Below are 19,067 nucleotides of genomic sequence, written 5' to 3' on the forward strand. Positions count from 1 at the left end.
CCACTCTTCTCAATTTCTGTATTCCACTCTCATATCCCCTAATTTCAGAAGTTTCACTTTCACACTGCACAGGAAACACAGAAGCTAAAAAGGTATATAAAGAAGATATCTCTCCTCTATCTCTAGACTTTTATTACTCCTATTTTACTTCTTTTGCTTCACCTCAGACAAATAAGTACCTCTCCTCTTCTCCAAAAGTAACTTCACTTGTACAATGGATCAGCTGTGGCCATTACATCACCCCAAATTCTTAAATATATTTCTCATTATTCAAGTCCAGGTGACTATAACAACATGATATCCTCTGGAAGACAATAAATGGAGCAGATATCCAAGGAAAGGGATGTGCAATAGAGAAAGCAGAACATACAGAGAGTTCACGGCACTTTGGTACAGCCTGAACAAGGTGGTTAGCTTAGCATGGAATAACCAAGGTAAGTAGTGGATGTAGGCTTCCAAAGAAAATGAAAAAGCTTCATTGTGACTGAGTAAGGGAGGGTGAGCATTCAGAGTTGAATCAGCATTATAATGCAAGATACAGTGGTAGGCTCAATATAAAAAATTTAAAAAGAAAAATTAAACACTGCTGAAACCAAAGACAGTTTCAACTAATACATAGAGATTAGTAATGAACAAACTGACTAGGGTTCTCTCTATTTTTTCATCTTTATGAAAATACCTGTTTTCTTTAAAGTCATTAGTGAATGCCTTTGAGTAAATATAACATGAATTCAAGTCTTCATGTGTATTTTAAACTAACATATCTCTCAGCAATTAAACTTACTCAATACTTTCAAGTACGGCTTTTTATAATCAGGGTAGGAAAACTCATCCAAGTTAACAAGTAGTTATTCTACATAAAAAGGACGTGAAAATAACAATAGGTATTATTTATTTAAAATAACTATGTACTGTTTTCTAAGAGATTCGCGTGTCTTTATTCATATAAGCCCCACAGTTGCCCCATGAGAAGCTACTACTAATGCCTGTAGTTTACAGCTGGGGAAACTTACGCAACACAAAAAAGGTCAAATAATCCACTCAAATTAATTGACCAAAACCAAGCTTGAAACCAGGTAGTTTTGATTCCAGAGACCATACTGTTCAGCGATAAACTCTACTGCCCCTGATTGGGAATTGGCTTGTTTTTCTTTCATACTGTAGCCTCTAGACTTTAGACAGAACAGATTTACATGTTAATATGAGAATGTTATTACTGACAGTGCCCACTAATTTTTAATATGGTACTCAGCAAAGTAATAAGATAGGTATGTAACATTTCATCTGGAGATTCAGCAACCAGTACAAAAGTAGAGTAAATGAGAAAGCACTGTTAAAGCTGAGGGACTGAGGGATGTGAAGCCTGAGTGAATCTCAGGGAAGTTACAGAGATCATTTAAATACTAAAACAAAATCAGGAAAACAATACCAATACATACAGAGGATGACAGAAAAAGGTTGGGTGTCACTACAGTGAGTTAAACACATAGTTGTGTGATTTGTCTTACATGTGGCACCACAACAAAGACCATTTGAATTTGGTCATACGTATAAGTTGCCTGCTTGGAATTCAAATGGGAAAATTGAAGTTTTGGAGGTCTGAAACTGGAGAGACCAAAGAGTCATTAAAAATGATTTATCATGAATCACAAAGGCTTGAAGTGTCATCCAATCCCATTTGCCATGTATTACCTTTTCACAGTGGCACCAGGAGAAATAATTTGATAATTATGACTTAGAAAATAAGTATTGTAAAAAGTAATTGTCAGGTTTTTTTTTAACTGATCTGAGCTCAGATAGAAAGACTGTTTCAGAGTACAATGCTAAAACTAAAGTTAACACAGGGTTAAAAAAAGAACATACTTACAAAAATTCTTTTTTTTTAAGATTTTATTCATCCATTTTTAGGGAGGGAAGGGAGGGAGAGAGAGAGAGGGAGAGAGAGAGAGAGAAACATCAATGTGTGGTTGCTGGGGTGCTGGGGGTTATGGCCTGCAACCCAGGAATGTACCCTGGCTGGGAATCGAACCTGGGACACTTTAGTTCCCAGCCCGTGCTCAATCCACTGAGCTATGCCAGCCAGGGCTTCAAAAATTCTTTATGCTTTTAAGTTAGGTTAAAAGAAAATAAAAAACTAGCTCTGGCCCAGTGGCTTAATTGCTTGGAACATAGTCCCATACACCAGAAGGTCGTGGTTTTGATTCCCAGTCAGAGCACATACTTAGGTTGTGGGTTTGATCCCCAGTTAGGGCAGTTAAGAGAGGCAACCAATCCATGTTTTGCTCTCACATCGGTCTCTGTCTTCCCCTGCTCTGTGTCTAAAATCAATAAACATACCCTTGAGTGAGGATTAAAAAAGCAAACTAATTCAATTTATTAATTTTACTTTAATGACACAAAAACCATTGTGATTCAACAATACTTATTACTAGAAATATTGGACTAAATTCAGAGAATTTCAATACTTTTGTATGAGTTCCCCATCCCAAACTTATCTAAATTCTATCTGTTCTTCAGGGTCTGGTTCAATCCCCATCTCTTATATAAAGCTTTTGCTCACTAACCCACATGTATGGGAAACCCCTTACCCATAGTAGGTAATCAACTAATATCTTTATTAATTATATATATGACATAATATCCATACACCTAAGAATGTATGTTCCAATGGTTAAAGATGAAAGAAGATAAAGGAAGAACTAAAGTACAATTTTTAACACACCTGTACAATAGTATTTAAGAGCTCAAGACATCTAACAGAATGATAGATTTCTCTGAAACAATTTCAGGTAATCTCTCTGAACATATTTCAGAGCAATTCAGTAATTATAAATCTTAAACTAGTAGACCTAACCCTGGTTCTATTATATACACTTTTATTTTTTCATATAATAGTGAAATATATATTATGAAATGCACAATATATGAGAGAGGGAGGGAGACACCCTATTCCGTTGGCTACATATATGTCTGGTAAAATATGATAAATGATTAGGATCAGTTCCATGTTCTGGCTGTATAATTCACTTGTTATTTAGCCTTTAATTTGTAATCTCAAAGGTCTACTGTCAATTTATCATGTGGGCTGATAGTTCAGACTGAAATAGAACTTTTTTTTATAATAATAATTCCCAAATGCCTTTGAAGCAGATATATTTGTAAACAAGAGCTTTATTATCTCATTTTTATAATGTGATAGGAAGTCAAAGGTTACCATTAATGATTTGCTTTGAGTAACAAAATCATGCATTTGTAACATTTTTTTCATCTTAATTAGGAAAGCAAATAAATTAATTTAATGCTTTGTAGCTTATAGGTAGGTTGTTAGAGCATTGTTTTTGGTGAGTCACTGACTTCCAGTGGTCTAATTATAGATCCATATCCTATGTTATTAAATATAATGTCAGTTTAAAATAGATTCAAAGATAAGTTGATGACTTTATTCCTGGTGAAAGTTAAACCAGAAGGATCCAGTATCTCTTCAACAAATACATGTGTTTTTTTTTTTTCCACCAAGGTTTAAGAAAGTAGGAAAGAGCTGGTTTCTCAATACACTTGCTTATTTAGTCCTTTAATCATGCTTCTGAGCCTATTTTAAAAATTACTGTACTAATCAAATAGAATTTATTATATGTGGTAGAATTATAAGCCCCAGTGCTACTCATTGATACAATGAATATTTTTAAATCCCTTTGGAAAGTATCTTTTATTAGGCTGGTTAATTCTTTTTTAGCCCTAACAGGTGTGGCTCAGTGGGTTGGGCATCCTCCAGCAAAGTGAACAGTTGCCGGTTCAATTCCCAATCAGAGCACATGCCTGGACTTTGGGCCAGGTCCCTAGTGAGGGGTGCCCAAGAGGCAGCCATTTGATGATTTTCTCCCTCTCTTCCTCCCTCCTTTTCTCTCTCTCTAAAAATAAATAAAATATTTTTTTAAAATATTAAAAAATGACCCCTGGCTGGTGTGGCTCAGTGGATTGAGCACCGGCCTGCAAACCAAAGGGTCGCTGGTTCAATTCCCAGTCAGGGTACATGCCTGGGTTGCAGGCCAGGTCCCCAGGAAGGGCCATGTGAGAGGCAACCACACATTGATGTTTATCTTTCTCTCTTTCTCCATCCCTTCCCCTCTTTCTAAAAAGTAAATAAATAAAATATAAAAAAATAAAAATTATTTTTATTGTGGGAAAATACACATAACATCAAATTTGTTATCATAAACATTTTAAGTGTACAGTTAAATAGCATAAATATTTACACTGTTGTGCAGCCATCACCACCATCCATCCCCATAACTGTTTACATGTTGCAAAAACAAAACTCCATACCCATTAAACAATAACTCACCATCCTCTTCTTCCCCAACACACCATTCTACTTTTTATCTGATACATGATTCTTGCTCTCCAAAATCTTAAATTAGCAAGTGCAGATTTATTAGTTTGAAAGTTCATTATAGTCTTCTTAGGATAACGATCTACCTCAATTTTTCCTGCTTCTACTGCCAAAACACAGGTAATTCTAAATATTTGGGTTCTTTAAATTTTTATGTATTAATTATTAGAGAGAGAGAGAGAGAGAGAGAGAGAATGGGGCATCATTGTAACCGACTGAGCTACCACCAAACCTAGGCTATCTAAATATTTTGTAAATAATTTGTAAAAATTCATATCCATACTTATTTGCCAAATGAACCCACTGTAATGTGGAGGTGAATAAAATAACTCTACCTTAATAAATAAGAATCATAAAATTTCAGCAAGTATTTGTTAAGGGCCTACTGTATACCCAATACTTAGCTGCATTTTAGAAAGGTGATTATACAATACTTTTCTAAAGAAGCCAATAGTCCTATTAGACAGAAAAGTCAGTCCTATATAATAATAGAGTTCTGCAATTTATGTTACAGACTACAATAACTTCTCTGTTTCCTACTCTGCCATTCAGGATAAATTAAGGAAAACTTGACCAGTCATTTGCTCTTCTTGGGCCTTAGTTTTTACAACTATAAAATTAGAAAATTTTATATTAGATAATCTTTCTATAAAGGTTCTTCAAATTAGTCTCCTCATTATAAATAAGAATACAGAAATCAATGAGGTTAAATGACTTACATTCCTAAGGTTACAAATCTTGAGATACAAATTATATAAATACATAAAATGAGGAAAAGAATATGGAGTAAATGCTCACACATTTTACCACTGAAATGAAAATAGAATTAAAAAATTAAAAACATTGTAAAACTTGGAAAATAATACATTACCATAAAGTAATTTGGTTTTTGTTCAACTTTAGTTTTGTACTTTATTTTGGGTGTCATCTTCAGAAAAGCAGCCAAATTAATTTATATCCAGAGTGGATAGTCCATGTCTTTTAATTAAGAGTGAAGGAATATTCTCTAAAAATAAAAAAAAGAAAAAAAAGAAAAAAAAGAAAAAAAACCCTGGATGGCATAGCTCAGTGGATTGAGCTTGGGCTGCAAACCAAATATTGCAGGTTTGATTCCCAGACAGGGTACATGCCTGGGTTGCAGGCCATGACCCCCAGCAACCACACATTGATGTTTCTCTCTCTCTCTCTTTCTCCCTCCCTTCCCTCTCTAAAAATAAAAAAAAATAAAAAAAGAGTGAAGCAATATGGTCAAATAAAAGTACATTTATTTTTGTTACATGAAACAGAATACATCTATGACAACACATTGTTAAAAAATTAAAATAATCCTCCTCCCAATCTGTTTACTTTTGCATGATAATTGGAATAATGCTTGTTCTTTCTGCCTTGTAGTAATTCTTGGGTCACCTTTATCCATCCTTAATTAAATTCATCAATACAATTTCTGAATTGTTTTTACAAAATGCTGCTCAAATATGTCCCTTTTTTTCATTCCCATTGTGAACATAGAGTTTTAGGGTTAGTGCTTTCAAGCTCACTTCAGACAGCTCCCCAATTTCATGTTTGAACTCTACAGGTCTTTCATTGCCACCACAATGGTACAAAATGGCCCTATTCCTAGGTAAAGCATATGTACAATTAATAGTAACCAGATGCCAATATAGCTGTCCAATGCCAAGGTGAAATAAAGAAACTGAAAGGTGACTCATAAATTAATGAGCTACAGGTAATTGGTGACATTGGGAAATGACTTCAGGCAATCTCATGCTTAATTCAGAGATTGATATACTGTTTTTTTAAAGCAGGGTATGGGGAAAAGATGAAGGACATTATGCAGACTATAAAGTCAGGAAGCAATAGTTAAAATTCAAATCAAATGTAATATAATATAGTATAATCGGATTATATTATAATATAATTTTGTATGTTCAGTATAAAAAGACTACTAACCATAATTAAAAAACATCTAGGTTGACAGTCACATACATAAGAGTACTAGAATTTGGATCTTAAATTTGAAAGAACATAGACATTGTTTGCACCACTTACATGGCACTTACCACATTGTATTGCATTTTGTTGTTATTTTTCTTTTATATTTCAGGATCTCCTATGTGCCAGTCATGGTGTTCAAGGTTTTTTATATGAATCAAACATCAAATCACTTTTCACATTTCCAATTGGATTAAGAATTCATGCATAATGAAACTGTATATTATTTATGTTTATACCTCCACTCCAATTACTCTCCATATATCACTACACATTGTGGGTTTAAAAATATATGTATATATTTCTCAATAATCAATAGATAAAAGTAAACAAGCACTGTGGGAAAAGGTTTTTATAGTGCAAATTTTTAGTTAAATGACCTGGTTTCTAGCTTTTATGAGCCTCTATGTTTTCACCTGTTAAAAAAGTAAATCAGCCCTGACTGATATTGCTCAGTTGGCTTGGCATTGACTCGCAAAGCAAAAGTTTGCCAGTTAGATTCCTGGTTAGGGCACATGCCTGGCTTGTGGGTTTAGTTAGGGTGTGTATGAGAGCGATGTTTCTGTCCCTCTCTTTCTCCCTCCCTTCCCCTCTGTCTAAAAATAAATAAATAAAATCTTTCTTTTAAAAAGTAAATCAGGCTGGATGGTTACTAAGATCATTTTAAATGCTACAATCTTATAAAAATACCAGCAGTTTACTAATTATGAAAATTCACTCCAAGTAATAATGCTCAGGTGGTTGATATTTATAGCCCTGAAGATAATGGCCATGGCTCTTTCACTACATAAGAAATCCTTAAACGAACTAAAGTTAATTCTCACTTAGGGCCTTGATCTAGTAATTTTCTATTCACTCCATTAACCTAACCTTGTAAGGATTCATTATTTAAAGATTCTGAGTAAGTGAAAATGCCTCTTCTATTTGTATTGTATTGCTAATATTTAAGAGATCATTGGCTATCAGCAACAAATTAAATACCACCATTTTAGGTGGCTTAAATTAAACTGTTTGCAGCTATAAACTTTTCACAGTAGTTCATTAATATCTTGCTGATTGCCAGTATCATCAGCTTATTTTATTTTTTATTGTTGACATTATTACAGACATCCCCATTTTCACTCCCTTTGCCCCCCTCCACCTATCTACCCCCAGCCTTCACATTATTGTTTGTGTCCATGGAATGCTTATTTTATGATTAAGCCTCATGACTTAAAACAGTCTTATTCCTTCAATATATTCTTAGATTTAATTGGATACACAAGCTACTACTTTATGAAGGGCTTCAAATGAAAAGGAAATTTGTGGATAGATAATTCATCTGGAAGGCTTACATTATAATTTATATGATATTTCACCCTGCATCAGAACTTTTCTTTTATGAGGAGTATTTAATTTAGGATATTTATATTTGTACTCAGAACTCTTGAATCTTTGAGGGTGACACTAGATGGTCAGAAGAATAAGAAAGTAATTTATAATTGTTCATGACTTCTTTCTGTTTCATTTTGATTTACTTTCCCATGAAAATAATATCTAGTTAATTTATTACCATCTTCAACCAATCTAAATATATGCCATTTGTGTTGGTATAAAATAATTTCAAATGAATAATTTAAATTGTTGTCATCAGCCAGATTTTAACCTGTGGCTCTTGAGCCTAATCTAGATCTAGCTGTGTAATCATGTAGATTTCTATCATCATCATCACTTAAGAAATATATTTAAAGCTTAATTATACCTGACATTGTAAAAACATGGCAGAGAATATAGCATTCAGTATTAGAGTCACAAAACAGTTAAGGTGGTGTTTAATGAACATTTATTGTGTGGTGTATTTCCTACCATAAAGGAATTTACGTTTGATAAGTTAAAATACATAAACATGCAACAAAAATTGAGTTGTTATATAATAAACTACTAAACTAAGTGCTGTGTGCAAGTGAAGAAAGAAAAACATGTAAAGGGATTTTATTGGAATAGATAGGAACTGAACTGGAGCCTGAAGATAACTAGAGTTTCAGTTTACACAGAGAAAGAGGAATATTCCAAAAGGGTATAGGATGTTCATGTTTCACAGTGTGGACAAGGGGAAATTAGGAATAAATTAATAGGGGTAAGGTAGCAATCTGTGATTTAATTATATTTAAGGTAATAGTGAAACATGCACCATCAGATGTTCTTTGGGTAGCTGAAAATATGATACTGGATCTTGAGAAAGATGTCAAGACTAGAGGTAAAAGAATTTGTAGTAATCGGTGTTACTCTGATTTATCTTTATTTTAAAATGTTCTAAAGTGGAGAAGGTTTAGAGAGAAAAGAATGGAGGTCCAAACATTAAGCATTGATTACTCATTATTACATTAAATGATTGTTGAAGTTCTGCGCTATGCAAAAATATTTCACTGAGTACTACAGGGCCTTTCCAAAGAAGAAACAATATTCAGTTCTCATCTCTAATAGTTTGAAGTCTAGTTGGAGGTCCAGTATATGGACTCTATAAACAGGATGTGGCAGAAAAAAGGGTCACTGTTAAACTTAGAGAAATTAAGAGTAGATTAAAAAGAGGTTGCATGGGATTAAAATGATGATATAAAAATCATGTTGACCAAAATCTTATAAAAGGAATGTGAATTTGGATAGGCTCTCTCAAGTGCATTTTTCACTATCACTTAAATATACAGTGACAAAAATCTCTTTTTTACTGACTCACAAATTTTCACATAGATATTATTTTTGTTTAAAAAAATCCATGAGTCTAGTCATTCACTTTTTGTTTTTATAGACTGATGATACTTATTTATTTTTTATTGTTCTTTAAATATAGTTGACTCTATTTTCCTCCCATCCTCAATCTTACCCCTCTTTGGGTTTGTCCATGTGTCCTTTATACATGTTCCTTGATGACCCTTCCCCTTTATACCTCCCATTATCCCCCCTCCACTCTCATCTGTTTACTCTCAGTTTGTTCGTTATTTCAATGTCTCTGGTTATATTTTGCTTGCTCGTTTGTTTTGTTGATTAGGTTTCATTTATAGGTGAGATCATATGGTATTAGCCTTTCACTGTCTTGCTTATTTCACTTAGCATAATGCTCTTGCTGTTGAGAAGAGTAAGCATTCCTTATTTCTTTGTGCTGTGTAGTATTCCATTGTGTAAATGTACCATAGTTTTTTGAGCCACTCATTTACTGATGGGCCCTTAGGTTACTTCCAGCACTTGGCTATTATAAATTGTGCTGCTATGAACATTGGGGTACATAGGTTTTGTTGGATTGGTGTTTCAGGGCTTTTAGGGTATAATCCCAGCAGTGGAATTGTTGTGTCAAAAGGCAGTTTCATTTTTAGTTTTCTGAGGAAATTCCATAGTGTTTTCCACAGTGGTTCCACCAGTCTGCAATCCCACCAACAGTGTACTAGGGTTCCCTTTTCTCCACAACCTCGCCAGCACTTATTGTTTGTTGATTTGTTTATGATGACCATTCTGACTGGTGTGAAGTGGTATCTCACTGTGGTTTTAATTTACATCTCTCTGATGACTACTGATGCTGAGCATCTTTTCTTATGTCTTTGGGTCCTTTGTATGCCCTCCTTGGAGAAGTATCTGTTCAGGCCCTTTACCAATTTTTAATTTGGGTTGGAGTTACTCATTTTCAATCCTGTTTTTCCTAACTTACTTAAAAAATAAATCAACAAAAATTTCCAGTACCTTTTGTGTGTCCAATAATGTATTGTTAGTTGAACAACTAATATGAATAGTAAGATCCTTACAAGTATAAGTAATGTGAATTGTTATTAGCAACCACTTAGATATCTGAATTATACCTCAGCTTATACTATAAGCATGGTAATAATGAACTTAAATTCAACTCTAAGATAAAAATAAATTGTCTCAATATCACATGACTCAGTTCCCAACATCAAAGGAGTCATTCATTTTTTTGGATAATGTATGCTGTTTAATGTTGTTAGGAATATTAACAAAGTATCTTATAATTTTTAAATGCATGGGTGACATTATGAAGGCAACAACACAGTAAGTACTAAGCATTTTAATAAAACAGTAGAACTAAAATGTACAAGTAACACTTGTAATGGACTTAATGTAGCTTGTGTTTTAAAGATGAATGAATTAAGGCATAAAGAAGATCCCTGGTTTATTACAGTTCAGACAACTAATTATTGGCAAAGCTTTAAAAGATAACCCAAATTTTCTAAATATGAAGTCAGTTTCGCTTCCATCATGGCCCACTGCTGCTTGAAGACTGTGAAAGTCTAAAAATTTGACTACTGAGGTCCAAGATGGCAGCAGAGTAGCAGGAAACTCCATTACATCTGCTCTCAGACATGAACCAGATTTGAAGTCAGTTTGTTTTGTAATCAACAAAACAAATAAGCAAGCAAAACCAGAGACATTGAAATAAAGAACAAACTGACAGTAACCAGAGGGGAGTAGAGAGGGGATAATAGGAGGGATAAAGGGGAAGGGTCATCAAAGAACATGTATAAAGGACACATGGACAAACCCAAAGAGGGGTAAGATTGAGGGTGGGAGGAAAATGGCGAGTGAAAGCATGTGAGTGAGAGCACATGGGGAGGAGAGCATGGGGAGTCCACAGGAGTATGCAGAAACATACACCTGCAGGATACCTGAGGTGGACAGGCTGGGACTTTCTAGGTTAACAGCCACCACTGCCAAGCCCAGCACTGCTGGCTACACAAAGTTGGGGGGCTGAAGATCAGCACAGGACCTGTGAGCTACCAGGATGGTGGGAGAATTCCTGGGAGGTGCAGGCTCCAGAAACAGCAAGGTGGGAACAGGCAGGCTCAAGCCTGAAGACCTCTGGAGGGAGCAGGGACAGCATGCTGTCACTGCCTTCTGTTATAGAACAGCCAAAGGGATCTTCCCAACACCATCCAGAAAAGATTCAGAGAGAAAATTTATCTAAACTTATCAGGGGCCCTGTAAGGAGGTGGCCAGCCCTGACCATTAGAAATCGATGAGAGACGGTGTGGTTTTGGGGGAGGGGGAACATGTGGAGAACAGGACCCTCAAGGACACATGTTATATTGTGTGGACCATAGAGAAACTGTTTCAAAGGGGGAGCTGAGATGTAACTGAGGCTGGGCTGGGACCCAGGCACACAAGCCAGTGCATGCCACAGGATGCAGTAGCTTTGTTAACTAAAAACTCAGAGGCAGAGAATACACTAAAGGAACAGGAGGACCTGACCCAACATGGCTTCCAAGCACAGAGCAGAGCAGAGTGGAGAATTTGGGCTGAAACTCCTGCAAGAGAGCTGCAGTGTTGGGTCTGGAAGGCAGGAGTTGAATGCCTGAGATTTGCTCCAGTCAGCCAGAGCCTTTCATAGACAGGTGAACCCAAACCCCACCTGTGGGATTACATATCCAGAGGAACAGCAGGGCCATGCCCAGGAGTTTCCTGATGTGTACAATTCCCCAGGGGAAACAAGAAAAACACCTTAGGCCAGACACTACGTGCTATGCAGCTCTTTGGACTCCAATTGACTAAACTGAGCAGAGCAAATAGAAACGTGTAAGACTCTATCTTCTCCCCTGAAAAGCTGTTTAACATTCACTTTATGTCCTTCAAGTTTGGGCATAATATGGCACCAGCTTTTATAATATTTCAAATTTCATATATTGCTCTTCCCTTCTCTTACTCCACACTATCCTTCCTCCTACTTCCTATATTTGTTTTAAATTCTATTTTCTCTCTTGCTACAACTTATTTCTATTCCATACTACTACTATTGCTCCCTCCTCCGGCCTCTCAAAACCATTTGTGATTATCATTAGTCATCTCACATTCATTCTCCCACTCTTAAAATACCCTTATTCTTTCTTCACCTTTATCAATCTTTGCTCACAGGTAGTGAATAAGGTGGCTGTGATTACAGTTCTTCAGTCTTATTTCTAGATAGTGACTTTGTATTTCAAATGTCAGATTTCACTATTCCCCTCTTCCACTCTATTTTGCCTTCCTCCTGCTCTTCCCTTTTGCTGTTTTAAATATTAATTGTTACCCATGTTAGCCATATTTCCATCTCATACTCTTAGTATCTTTTCTTTCTCTATCCTCTGAAAATAACTTCTCTTTCCTCTAGACATCTCTTAAGCTCTTTTTTCTTTCCTTGTGCCCTCTATTCTCATTCCACCTGTATAAATATTAACTCATTGGTTGTTAATATTATATATATATATATATATATATATATATATATATATATATTTGTGGTTGTCTGTTTTTTCCCCTCACAAGATACATACATATTTTTCTTTAAATTTTGTTTTTTACCTAATACTGTATGTTTCTCTTCCCTTACTCCATTTTACCTTCCCTCTTCCATTGTTTTAGTCATGAAGTAAATTTTACTTTCTTTCCTACCTTGCCTTGTCTCTATTCCATATGCATATTATTACCACTCCTTCTACCCTAACCAAATCTTTCTTTCAGTTAGTCATCTCATATTCATTTTTCCTCTTGTATAATAGTCTTAATCTCTTTATACTTTTATTAATATTGGTGCATTGGCTGTTGATGGTGTAATTGTGACTGAGGGATATCTTTATGGGTGTGGGTCTGTTTCTTGGGCTGTTTGATTTTTGTTCTGGAAGCACCTGTACAACAGTATACAAGATGTGGAGGGCTTAATGACTCTCAGTCAGTCATCCAGAGGGAAGAACCCCGAAAGGATGACTGAACAGCAACCATAATCCAATTATAGCCACATAAAAAGCATAAAGGGCAGCACAAAAGCATCAAGTACAGGTGATCAAGGAGACTGAACCACTGAGTCCCATAGGTCCCCTACCACAGAAGATCACTACACAAAGACAGGAAGTCAAAGCATATCAATCTAACAAGCAGAAAAAAAAAACAAGAAGCATCATCTAAAATGAGCAGACAAAAAAAAACCTCAATCAGAAGGAAAGGAGGAATCCCCAAAAATACTGCTAAACAAAATTGAAGCAACCAAACTATCAGATAATCAAGTTCAAAATAATGATTATAAGGATGCTGAAGGAGCTCAGTGAGAACTTCAAAGAACTCCAGGGAAGCTTCAAGGAACTTACTTCCAACTACACCAGCATTGAAAAGGATAGAAACTGTCAATAAGAGCCAGGGAGAAATGAAGAACACAGTAGAAAGAAGTAAAAGCAGATTAGATGAATCAGAGGGTCACATCAATGACCTGCAAGACAAATAGAAAAAAAATTCCTAAAAAGAGCAAAAAAGTAAGACTCAAAAAGAATGAAGAGGGGTTAAGAAAGCTGCAGGACAACTTATAACATAATAATATCCATATAATAGGGCTACCAGAAGGAGAAGAAAAGGAGTAAGGGATACAAAACGTGTTTGAAAAAGTAATGATAGAAAATTTCCATAACTTGATGAGAGAAAAAGTCACACAAGTCCAAAAAGCACAGAGGGTCTGATCAAGATGAACCCAAAGGGGCCCACTCTAAGACACATCATAACTGAAATTTAAAAATTCAAAGACAAAGAGAGAATCCTAAAGGCAGCAAGGGAGAAACAGGAAAAAAACATACAAAGGAGCTCTGATAAGGCTAGCAGCTGACTTCTCAAGAGAAACCCTACAAAGCCAGAAGAGAATGAAAACCAATATTTCAAGTAATGAAATGCAAAGGCCTGCAATGAAGACTACTCTACCCAGCAAGGATTTTATTTAAAATGGAAGGTGAAATAAGGAGTTTCCCAGACAAAAGAAGGCTGAAAGAATACATCTCTACCAAACCAGCATTGTAAAACATGCTAGTGGGACTGCTTTAAAAAGATGAAAAGAGTGAGAGAGACAAGAACACAAGTACAGAGGGGAAAAATAGCAGTGAATAAGTACCTATCAATAATAACCTTAAGTGTAAATGGATTAAATATTTGAATCAAAAGACATAGAATAGCTAAATGGATAAGAAATCATAACCCACACATATGCTGCCTACAAGAGACCCACCTCAAAACAAAAGACTGACACAGACTGAAAGTGACAGGTTGGAAAAAATTATTCCAAGCAAATGGAAAGGAAAAAAAAAAGCCAGGGTAGCATACTCATATCAGACAAAATGCACTTCAAAACAAAGGCCATAAAAAGAGACAGAGAAGGTCACTTCACTATACTTAAGGGTAGAATTTTTCAAGAAGACATAACCATTGTAAACATATCTGTATCCAATATAGGAGCACCCAAATATATAAGGAAAATCTTGGAAGACTTCAAGAAAGATATTGACAGCAACACACTTATACTAGGGGATTTTATACCCAGTTTACACAATAGACAGATCTTCCACACAAAGAATCAACAAGGATATAGTGATAGTGAATGACACCCTAGATCCAAAGGACTTAATGATTATATATATATATATAACCTTTCACCCCAAAGTAGCAAAATATACATTCTTTTCAAATGCACATGGAACAATCTCAAAGACACACCATGTTAAAAGACACAAAATAAGTCTCAACAAAGTCAAGAAAATCAAAATCAAAATCATGTCATGTATTTACCCAGATCACAATGGCTTAAAACTAAACACCAACCTAAAGGAAAGAACTCTAAAAGAATTAAATTTATGAACACTGAATAACATGTTATTAAACAATGAGTGGGTTAACAATGAGATCAAGGAAGCAATCAAAACATTTCTGGAAACAAATGAAAACGAACACACAACAATCCAAAACATATAGGACACAGCAAAGATACTCCTGTGAGGGAAGTTCATAGCAATACAAGACTACCTAAAAAAGATAGAAACATTTCAAATAAACGATCTACTCCTACAACTACAAGAACTGGAGGAACAACAACAAACAAAGCCAAGTGCAAGTAGAAGGAAGGAAGTAATCAAGATCAGAGGAGAATTAATGATATATACAATAAAAGAACCATTCAAATGATATATAAATCCAGTAGATGGTTGTTTGAGCCAGGAGCTGCCTCAATAAACAAAATTTACAAGCCTTTAAGGAGACTCATCAGAAGAAAAAGAAACAGGACCAAAATAGATAAAATCAGAAGTGAAAGAGGACAAATTACCGTGGATACCACAGAAATAAAAAGGACTGTAAGAAATTACTATGAACAACTATATGCCAATAAATATGAAAACCTGGGAAAAATGGACAAATTTTTAGAAACAAATAGTCTTCCAAACCTGAACCAGGGAGATGCAGAAAGCCTCAACAGACTGATTACATCCAGTGAAATTGAAGCACTAATCAAAAAACTCTCAGTACACAAAAACCCTGGACTGGATAGTTTCACAGGAGAATTTTAGAAAACATTTAAGGAAGAGATAATCCCTATCCTTTTCAAACTATTCTGAAAAATCCAATAAGAGGGAAGACTTCCAAACTTTTTTTTATGAAACCAGCATCATCCTAACTCCAAAAACAGACAAAAACACAACAAAGACTGAAAACTATAGGCCAATATTGTTAATGAACATAGATGCTAAAATTCTCAACAACATATTAGTGTACCAGATTCGGCAATGCATGTTAAAGATCATACAACATGATCAACTGGGATTCATCCCACGGATGTAAGGAAGCTACAATATTCCCAAATGAATAAACCTAATACATCATATAAACAAAAGGAATGACAAAAATCACATGATCATATCAATAGATGCTGAGAAAGCTATTGATAAAGTACAGCACCCATTAATTATAGAAACACTCAGCAAAGTGGGAGTAGGGGGAGCATATGTCAACATATAAAGGTCATATATGAAAAATCTATAGCCAACATCATACTCAACAAGCAAAAACTAAAACCTTCTCCACTAAGATCAGGAACAAGACAAAGTTCCGGTTTCACCACTCCTATTTAACATAGTATTGGAAGTTCTAACCACAGCAATTAGACAAGAAATAGAAATAAAAAGAATCCAAATTGGAAAGGAGGAAGCAAAACTGTCACTGTTTGCAGATGACATGATAGTGTACATGGAACATCCTATAGACTACACTGAAAAACTACTTGACCTAATAAGTAAATTTGGCAAAACAGCAGGATACAAAGTCAGCATTCATGAATTGAAGGCATTTTTCCACCAAAAATGAAATATCAGAAACAGAAGTCAGGGAAAAAATCTCATTTACTATACAAAAAGAAAAAATAAAGTACCTTGGAATAAACCTGACTAAGGAGGTAAAAGACCTATACTCAGAAAACTACACAACACTGAAGAAAGAAATTAAGGAAGACACAAATAAATGGAAGTATATACCATGTTCATGGATTGAAAGAATTAACATCATTAAAATATCCATTCTACACAAAACAATTTATAGATTCAATGCAATCCAATATCAATGACAAACTTCACAGATATAGAACAGACATTTCAAAAACTTATATGGAACAATAAATGACCCTAAATATCAGCAGCAATTTTGAAAAACAAGAGCAAAGTAGGAGGGATGACAATACATGATGTTAAACTATACTACAAGACCATTGTAATCAAAACACTCTAGTAATGAAATAATAACAGACACCTAGATCAATGGAACAGAATAGAAAGTCCAGACATAAACCCAAGTCTCCACAGTAAATTAAGATTTTACAATGGGAGTAGGGGGGAGAAAACTGTACTTGCACAATGATTGAAATAAAAAAAAAAGTTACCATAAAAAAAAAAAAGATTTTACAAAGGGGTCAGGAGCATAAAATAGAGTGAAGTAGCCTGATGCAGATCCAGGCTTGTAGGATCCTCAACTTTGTGGATGAGACATGACAAATTCACATGGACTACTGAGTCCTGTGGAGGAAAAGGGACAGCATGGCCACTCTCTCAAAGGGAGAGCACCTCAGAGTGCCTTGGCCACTCTCTCAAGAGGCGAGCATACTGACCCTTGCCTTGACAAAGCTTTTATTGCTCTTCTGGGCACATTACATGATGCTCCTCATTTACTGTGCACAGGTTTGCTTTTGGTGGTTACCTTTTACAGAAAACAAAGGAGGGGATGCTGCTCATCACATCACAGAAGAAGGCTATTTGCAAATGCAAAGGGAAAAGTGATTGAACTGGTTACACTGGTCCTTGGAAGGTTTAGCTTGGATTTTAGGAAGTTACTTTAAAGATATGCAGTAAATGTCTGCTGCCTCAATTCAGGGTTGAGGGAGTTTTAGCAAAAAGCAAGTCGCAAAGTGGCCTAGGTACAATGCAGGTCTCATTCCCCACTGGAGAACCTATCTGTGGGTGTGGGTCCTGTGCATCAGATCTCACTCTCCACTGGCCTTTCTGAGTGTGAGCTGGGCCCATGCCATGCAGAACAGTCTCCTATATTTCTCCCTTGTTTTTAGTTAGAACTTCTATAGATCCCACAAAGCTTGGTACTTGCTGGTCTCTCACATGACCCTGGAGAAATAATTTGCAAATGTGTCACAGTACACAGGGCATTATTATAATCAGTAAGCAACCAATGGTTACAAAGGCCCGCATTCTCAGGTTAAGCCCATTGATCACTGTCAGGCAGTAATGATCAAATAGATAATATTCAAAGAACTCTGAGGGCCTATACTGAGTCAGGGTCAGATCACTAAAGGGCCATAAAACTTTGGGGAAAACAAGCTCATTTCAGGCTTGGACCCTTATCATTTAAATTGAGGGTATTAGCAAAGCAGTTTTCACAGGATTTTATGCATTCTTAGGTCTGGTCACCCTGAGGAACCCCCTCTTTGCAGCACAGGTCCGCATCCACCTCCAGCATTGTTTCAGGCTTGGGTGAAGCAAGGGAAGTAAGGCAGCCAAGAGATTAGGAGACTTCTTGCATGAGGACTCTGGCTATGTCAAAGCCGAGTGGCAAGGGTCCACCACCCCCTTTTTCTATAGCCCCCCCAAGTCCTTCTCTGAGGAACCCCTCATGATGGTGCCTGTCTTAGGTCATCCCTCCCTTGAGGAATCTTACCTGTCTTTGGCTAACCAGTCATGCACTGGGTACCAGGCACAGTGAAGTAAAATGGGCAGGGCAGAGGCAGTGCTCCTGCTAGGGAGATAAGCTTTGTCTCTTCGGTGGCTTATGGTCCCAAGGTCTCTCACTCAGCCTTAGTCATGGCAGGGGCAGGGGGTTACAGCTCCTGAAACCAGGAAGGGCAGTTCCCAACATCTGATCTCCCCACTTTTTCATTTGTAAATGCAATTGTAGCTGTTAAGCCTGTGAAACCTACTATTTGCTGTTCTCAAATGTGATCTCAAGAAAACAACCTCCATATACATTGTAAAGCATAAATAAGGATTAAGACAAGGAGGCATCCAAGGGCTGCCATGACCCAAACTTATAAATTCAGTCCATTACACCAGTTTTTAAGGTTTAGCCATTGTAGATTATTGTGGAGGGTCTGGAACACTTTTTGTTCAGTAAGACCTTTGCTTGAGCATTAAGAGCCTTGATGCCCCCCATCTGATTGGGGACATGACTAAAGGGAACATTCTGGGGCACTGAGGGGTTGTTGCCCTCTGCAGGAGGTACTTGAGCCTCTGTCACTGGGGCAGGCCCTATTCTCCTCCTTTGGTGGACCCAGGCCTGTGAGTGATGGAGTGGGTGTCCATTTTCCTTGTGGTTGTTCAGGGTCAGCTGGACCATCTGATCTGTCAGTTGATTGGTTCTCGCCTCCATGTAGCAG

This window comes from Phyllostomus discolor, chromosome X (assembly GCF_004126475.2).
Source record: "Phyllostomus discolor isolate MPI-MPIP mPhyDis1 chromosome X, mPhyDis1.pri.v3, whole genome shotgun sequence".
In the NCBI taxonomy this organism is placed as follows: Eukaryota; Metazoa; Chordata; class Mammalia; order Chiroptera; family Phyllostomidae; genus Phyllostomus; species Phyllostomus discolor.